The 8659-nt window shown below is 37.8% G+C and overlaps 1 pseudogene; it reads left to right on the top strand.

The window, feature by feature from the left end:
- The first annotated feature begins 2546 nt into the window (after window positions 1–2546).
- Window positions 2547–3000, top strand: LOC122735470 (annotated as a pseudogene).
- The last annotated feature ends 5659 nt before the right edge of the window (window positions 3001–8659 follow it).

Below are 8659 nucleotides of genomic sequence, written 5' to 3'. Positions count from 1 at the left end.
TTTTGCATTTGTGATCAATTCTTATATCAATTTAATCACAAGTTCAATATGAGCAATACTTTACCTCTAGACTTGCTTGCTGTCTAGCACATGCCTTCCCAAGTAGGGAGGAGTTACTTTGATGTTTCCATTTTTAAAGGAGGCAACCTCAAATGCCCTCTCCTAGATTATCTGACTTCAGGCTACAATTCAGAGTAAGGGGGAAAAAAACTAGATGGTAAAAATAAAGGTGTTACCTTAACAGAGGAGATGACAATGTTACATGGACTGATGACAAATCACCATAATGCAGTTTTCTCCGTGGTACTACCATTCTTCCTGTCATTCAAGCTCAAAAGCACAGTCATCTTTGACTCTTCTCCCACATCCACTATACCTAGTCTCCAAACCATGTCATTTCTTTTTGAAATTTCTGTCACATTAATCTCATCCTTTCCAGGGCCCTGCCACAAACATAGTCCTTATTATCTTCTGTTTGGATTTTTGTGAAAGATGTCTAAGTGGTCTCCTTGCTTCTACTCCCTAACCCTTCACACTATCACAGGTGAATCTTCCTAAAACATTTCATTTAATTATGACTTAGTTATGTTAATCTCTGCTCAGAAAACTACAGAGTTCTGCCTTTGCGGGCAAGATATATTTTAAACTCTTCTGTCCACCATTCAAGAAAATCTGCTTCCAAATTACCTACCCTACTTCATCTCCAGCTAATTCTAAATCTAGGACAGTGACTGCCTAGGCTCATCTCTGCTGATGCCACAGGAGCTGGTGACTTGGGCCAATCCCTGTCCATTTATCTACTAACTTGGTTTGTCCTGGGTTCATTGCTCTGAATTTCCCTGACTTCTCAAAAGGGAACCAAGGCTCCCTGATCCTAATGTTCATTGGCTCTTTATTCCCCTCCCCCTCACAATCCCAACTACTCTAGGGAAAGTTGCTACTTATAGGGTTGCTAATTATAGACATGGTTATGGGCTCAAAGTAGGGATTTTTCCCAGCAAGAGGATAGGAAAGATATCCAGTGTACAAACATGAAGCATGTAAGAAACAAGTAATTAAATTTCACATACACACAAAAGATGCTGAGCAATAATCATGGAATGATTTTAAAAGAATAAAATAAATAACACTATAAATATAAGTAGCTGGGAAGCTAATATTCCTGCCTAGGACATAAATGAGGGGCATTTTGTTTGTTTTAGGTTTATGTTGTTGTTGTGTTCTATTGTTTGGTAAGACTTCCAATTACCCATAACATATTTCATCTCTACTGAGCATTGTCTAATCAAACACTGATACAAGTATATATGTGTGTATTTATGTGTATATATATTTATATATAGATATGTGTGTGTATGTATGTGTGTATGTATATATATATATATATATATATGTATGTATGTATACGTGTGTGTATCCCCCCCTCCCCCAGTGGCTCCTTTCTTACTCAATTTCATTTGATACCTGCCTTTGACTGTCACTGGTACTGCTACTACTGCAATTACTGTTGTTCATCCTTCATTTTGAAGGAAACTAATGCCATTACAGGGTGATCTTGACTTGCATATGAATTGGATTTAAGTGAGACAGAATTGTACAAAATTGTCAGCCTCACTTTCTCTTCCAGAGTCATCAAAATCCAGTGGCAAGACAAAAGTCAGGACAACTGGAGATGGCACGGGACACAGTGAATTAACCTTGATTCCTTCGATGTCCAACCGAGCTTTAAGCATTCCACATCACCTACGTCAGCCACCTTTCTGAGCTTTGAAACAAATCATTCTTATCCACCCAGTCCACCAGGGGATGTCTTCACCTACTTGGAGTAATCATTCCCCCTAACTCATTGACAGGCTTGAGACCCATTGGTTACCATCAATCTGGTTTAGCTTACCTGGCAAGACAGTTTTACCAGGGTATGGTCACTGCACATACTAGAGCTTCTTGGAACCACAGGTGAGCCTAACTCTTATAATTTATTGGCGACCACTCATTAGATATTTTAGACAGTATATCTAGAATTTTTGCCCTTACAGATGACAGACTGAGAATTTTAAAAGGTCTTGACAGGCTAAAGCATTTGGCTAAATCTAATGGGATGGAATTCAATAAGAATAAATGTAAAGTCTTATGTTTGGGTTCAAAAAATCAATTTCACAAGTAAAAAAAGGGTAGGAATGTTTCAACAACAGGAATGGGTTGGACTAGATTACCTCTGAGGACCCTTCCAACTGTGAATTCTATATCCCTGGTTCTAGGTGAAACAAAGGAATATATGATCTAATGGATACATGAGTTGCCTGTGTTTGTTAAAAAGGTGTCAGACAATATACTACTGTATACATTTTTTTAATTTAAAAAAATTAAATTAAAAAAAAACCTGAGCTTTTCTGCCTGCTTACCCCTTCCTCCCCACCCCCTAAGCTCCATGCTGGCTACATCGTATTCACACTGAGCTCCCACTTCCACAGCACTAGCGCTGCCACCGCTGCCTCCTTCCTTCCACCACCATGATCATCTACTGGGAGCTCAACATCATAGAGATCATGAGTGGGCTGTGCCTGGAGGTGGAGGGGAAGATGGCCAGTAAGACAGAGGGTACCATTGATGATTCACTCATTGGTGGAAATGCCTCTACTGAAGGTCCTGAGGGTGAAGGAACAGATGCCACTGTAATCACTGGAGCTGACATAGCAATAAACCATCATCTGCAAGAAACTAGTTTCACAAAAGAATCCTACAAAAAGTACATCAAAGACAACATGAAATCAATCCAAGGCAGACTTGAAGAACACAAGCCAGATAGAGTAAAACCTTTTATGAAGGAAGCTGCAGAACAAATCAAACACATCCTTGCCAATTTTTAAAACTATCAGTTATTCACAGGCAGAAACATGAATCCAGATGGCATGGTGGCTCTCTTGGACTTCCGTGAGGATGGTGTGATCCCATATATGATTTTCATTAAGGATGATTTAGAAATGGAGAAATGTTAACAAATTCAGCTGATTACTTTGAATCACCTGTCCTCATAACTGGTTGCTGCTTTTTGTCATCTAAACAAGTCCTGGACTTGGACAAACTTGGACTAATGTCATCTTGAGCTTTATTCATTTATTTTTTTACCCTGATTTATTTGGAGTGAAGGCATTCTTTTTAAAAACATGTCATGTAGATTGTCTAAAATAAAATGCATTTAAACCCAATGGGGGGAAAAACTTGAAGGCTAAGATGAAACTTACGAGAAATCCATACATTAAGTATTTGACTTATCCAGAGCCACACAGCTAATAAATGTCAGAAGCAAAGTTTGAGCCCACAGTTTCATGATCCAAAGTCATATTTGTATCCACTATGCCATACAAACCCTGGATGGCAAAAACTTTAAAAATATAGTTCAGACTATCTTTACATGTAACAGAAAAAAATAAAATACTTTATTAATTTAAACATATATATATAGTTCAGGTTCATAAAATAATAGAGGAGAGGTATTGATGTGGTAATTACAAGTAAGACAGTGCATCATGAATACTTGATTCAAAAGGTATTCAGTATGGTCAGAGCATTGATCAAAATCACACACAAAAATGACTATTATCTTTTTTTTTTTCAGGGCAATTGGGGTTAAGTGACTTGCCCAGAGTCACACAGCTAGTAAGTGTTAAGTGTCTGAGGTCAGATTTGAACTCAGGTCCTCCTGAATCCAGGGCCGGTGCTCTATCCACTGTGCCACCAACTGCCCCAAAAATGACTATTATCTTAAGAGGCAGGAAGTGATTACTAATTTCTGTAGCAACCATTTCAGAATGAGCTGATTGTATGAAGTCGTATCAACAAGTAGTTAAGGCAAAGATCAAAATCAATACCAAAAGAGGAGAAAGAATAAAGATAGAATGACATTGCATGTGTTTCTGGTATATATTTTTAAAGCTAATATGTCCCAGTTGTCCTACACAACTGCTTATAATGGAACACCATGATCTCAGAAGAATCAAAATTCCAAGTGAGGGGGCAGCTAGGTGGCACAGTGGATAAAGCACAGGCCCTGGATTCAGGAGGACCTGAGTTCAAATTCAGCCTCAAACACTTGACATTTACTAGATGTGTGACCCTGGTCAAGTCACTTAACCCTCATTGTCCCCCCCCCAAAAAAAAAGTGCAAGTGACCCAAAGATGACAAAAGGATGGCAAGTGAGTATAAAAGAGCTGTAGTTTATTATCAGGGATATTTTGCTGGCAATAATTAATGTAAAATATATTTAAAAGGATATGTATGGCTGAGAAAAAGGAGGCTGCCCAGGCAGGCATTAAGGGGGAAGGATGACAAATGGCACCCAAATTTTTTTAAAAGAAACGATTCTAGATCATTGGCAGGATCTTCAATAGAGGATATGCTGAGAGAGACAGATAAGTATCCCAACAAATAAGAAGGCTTAGAAGAGTTGTGGTTTGAAATGGTCAAATGAGAATTGACATCAATGAGACTGTGAAACTGTTCCGAATAGTTCTCTTAGTATAATATTTAGCATAGGACAGTGCCAAATTAGAAATTTAATCTTTGCTTAGGATAGACAGAAGTGAATGGGAGTGATGCTCCTATTCTTTTAACTTACTGAATTCTAAACAGGATCTTACCTTCTACCTGCCCTCCTGGTTGTTGCATCTTTCCTCTCTGGAATCCAGTTTTTTTCCCCTGATTCTAAGTCCAGTACATTTTTATGACTCATGAATGGATTATTAAAAATAATTTCATGATACTTATTGAACAAACACTATGAATTAATAAATTAATGAGCATTTTGTTTAATGCCTACTATGTGAATGAAGAAAAGGATTTATTAAGCACTTTCTATGTACCAAGCACTGAGCTATGTGATGACTAAAATTAGAAAAAAATGACTGGTCTGGTCACAAGAAGCTCCCACTCAGATTGGGAGAGACAAAACACACACACACACACACACACACACACACACAAGAATGTTCATTCCACAAGTCTTATTGGCATAGCAATTAGTCATCTGGTAAGGGGCAGAGATCCTTAGGTTGCATCGGTAGTTTAGATGACCCTTCCAAGGGCATGCAAGGGGTACAGACAGAGCAGATGGTAAGGCCTAAAGAATCTTTGAAGATAGTAGCAAGGCAGATGCTAATTCTTAATGATCCTACATTTCATCAGAAGATACAGAGTTGTTGCTATTTATTCATTCAGTTGTATCTAGCTTTTCATGACCCCATGGACCATGGCAAGCCAGGCCTTTGTATCCTCTACTATCTCCCAAAGTCTCTCCAAGCTCACATTCATTGCTCGCATGATACTACCTGTCCATCTCATCCTCTACTATGCCTTTCTTCTTTTGCTTTCAATCTTTCTCCTCATCAGGGTCTTTTCTAATGGTTCCCATCTTCCCATTATGCAGCCAAAATATTTAAGCTTTCAGTAGTCTGAATTAATTTCTTAAAGCATTAATTGCTTGGATCTCCTTGCTGTACAAGGGACTCCTATACAATATTGCTAAATTGTCTATGGTTCTTCAAGCATGCTATCAGATGCAATCCCTTAAATCTATTCATTACTTCCACTTCATATTCATAAGGATGTCATTTAGGTCATACCCTTATATTCTGACAGTTTTCTCTATTTCCTTTAATTTGTCTGAATTTTGCAAAAAGAAGCTGATGATCTGAGCTACAGTCAGCTCCAAGTCTTTTTTTAACTGACTGTATATAGCTTTTCCACCTTTGCCTGCAAAGTATATAATCAATCTGATTTCAATATTGACCATCTCATGATATCTATATATAAATTTACCTTTTTGGTTGTTGAAAAAGTGTTTGTGATGATCCGTGAATTATCTTCACAAAACTCTGCTTCACCTAATTTTGTACTCCAAGACCAAACTTTCCTATTATTCCAATTATCTTTTGATTTCCTGCTTCAGCATTCCAATACCCTAGGATGAATGTGACATCTTTTGTAAATGTTGTTTCTAGAAGGTGTAGTAGAGTTTCCTAGAACTGATCAACATTGGCCTCTTTGGGCTTGTATTACTGTAATGTTGAATGGTTTGCTTTTCATTTTAGTAGATGTCATTCTGTCATATTTGGGATTATACTCCATTACTACTTTTCTCACTCTTTCCTTAGGATGGCTACTCCATTTCTTTTAGGGGATTCTTGTCCACATTAGTAGTACATGTGACGATAACCTGAGTTAAACTCACCCATTCCTATCTACGTAAGTTGACTGACACCCAAGATGTCAATGTTTAATCTTTCTATTTCCTATTTGACCATATCCAGTTTACCTTGGTCCCTAGATCTTCCATTCCTATTCCATATCGATCTTTACAACATCATCTGTTACTTTTGTCATCAGAAACTTCATTTCAGCTTTGACCCAGCCATTTCATTCTTTCTGGGGCTACTTTTATTTGTCCCCACTCTTCCCCAGTAGCATGTTGTACACCTTCCAACCCAAGTAGCTCATCTTCTGGTTTCATATTGTTTATCATTTTAATACTGTCCATGAGGTTTTCTTGGTGAAGATACTAGGGTGGTTTGCCATTTCCTTCTCAAGTAGATCACCTTTTATCAGAGCTCTCCACTATGACCTGTCTTAGGAAACCCTGCATGGAATAGCTCATAATTTCATTGAGCTACACAAGACTCTCCCAAAATGATAAAGCAGTGATTCAGGAATGTGGTAAAGAATTAGTGACTCCCAATTCATATAAACTCTGTAGCTATCAAACAGTTCTGGGGAGGGAGGAAATAAAGAGGGAGGATGTCCCTGGTGGTAGTAGGCCTTTAAACCTTCCCATTATTCTGGATAAGTTCTGCAACTGGATTATGAAAAGTGACACTGTCAGTGCTTTCAAAGATCTACATGCCCATGGAGGAACCAATACATATGAAGGAGTGGTAGGCAAAAAAGAGATTTTCAAATAGTCACAGGGATGGTAAAGTGAATTATAAGGAAGCTAGTTTTTATATTCTTTGCAGTAACAGAGATGATATTAATTTGATTATTGTTCATGGCCTAGTGAATAGAGAGGTGGTCTCAAAACCAAGAAAAACTAAGTCGAATTCTTATATTTCCTAAGTCACTTAAACTATCAGGATTATAGGCATTTTAAAGACTATAAATTGAAAAGAAGGTGCCAACCTTCATTGATTGAAGAAGTTTCCACATTGAGAAATTTCCAACACATATAAAGGAGTGACAAACAAAAATAAGGGATTTTAATGGTGAGCTCAACCTTAAGGTCATTACCCTCTGTGTGGTAGTAGAACAAAACTGAAATCCCAAGGCTAATCCCTTTTGTACTATTCTCAAAATGAGGATGAGAGCTGCAAAGGGGAGTGGGGTCTACATATGACAGAATGAATGTAATGTGAAGCATGGTCTGGGACCAGCTAGATGACTAGAAGCCCACAGTGGGAGACTCTGATTTTCTGGGGAACTGAAGGTATCTTGAACATTGTCAAAGAAATCAAATCAATCAACAAATTTTACTGAGGATAGAATATGAGCACAATACTCTACTCAGTTCATGTTACTGAAACAACATTCATGGGATTGATTTCTATGTGGACCAGTTAAACTTGCTATATTCCATAGACACATATACAGCCCTACTAGCCTCACAAGCATCTTACAAATATAAATGCATGACCCTAGTCATAAAAGGACTGAGAAAATGTGGATTTGTTAGACAAATATCTCTCTACTATTTAAAAAGAAAACAAATTAATATACTCTATTCATGTCATCTTTGTGTCCAGAGGTCAGCACATACATAATTATTGTTTTTGAAGAAGGAAAGAATGAGTGACCATAGTAAAATACTCTCTAATGGTGTGAGTAGAGGGAATATCTCCTTGCTTTGAGAAGAATTTTGAAGACAGAAAGTTAGTTATATTACCTGGTGGAAAGCCTTTGGAGGATATATGTATTAGCCAGTGGGCAGTTAAGTAGAACAGTAGATAGAGTGCTGGGCCTTGAGTTAGGAAAATTAATTCAAATCTGGCCTCAGACACTTGCTAACTGTGTGACTCTGGGCAACTTAGCCTTGTTTGCCTCAGTTTCCTCATCTATAAAATGAGCTGTGGAAGGAAATAGCAAACCACTCCAGGATCTTTCCAAGAAAACCCAAAATGGGATGATGAAGAGTTGGTCATGACTGAATCACAACAACATGCAATGGCCTGTGGAGAGAGAAAGAATTATATTTAGAAGTATATATTAAGGAAATGTTATTGGATTCAGAAAACATTGTTCATTTGAATCAATCAATCAATCAATGAGCAAGAATTTATTAAGTACCCACAATGTGCCAGGCACTAGGGATACAAAGACTAAGGAGAAACAGTCCATATCTTCCAGGCACTTACATTCTAATAGGGAAATGACATATATATAAATGGGTACATTACAAAATATGCAAAGCAGATTCCAGATAATGTTAGGGGAGCAGCCCTAGAAACGAGGGGAACCCTTCAAAAGGTAATAACAGAAATGAGTCTTCAGAGAAACCAAGAAATGAAATTATGGGATTGAGAACATTCCAGAAATGGGAATGGCCAGTATGAATGGCCATCCCAGAGGAAATTAGCTTGACTATAAACTGTATAGTAGGGATGATGTGGAATA

The sequence above is a fragment of the Dromiciops gliroides genome, chromosome 1 (assembly GCF_019393635.1).
Source record: "Dromiciops gliroides isolate mDroGli1 chromosome 1, mDroGli1.pri, whole genome shotgun sequence".
Lineage (NCBI taxonomy): Eukaryota > Metazoa > Chordata > Mammalia > Microbiotheria > Microbiotheriidae > Dromiciops > Dromiciops gliroides.
The sequence above is the reverse complement of the archived record's forward strand: the minus strand, read 5'-3'. Positions and strand labels throughout refer to the sequence as shown.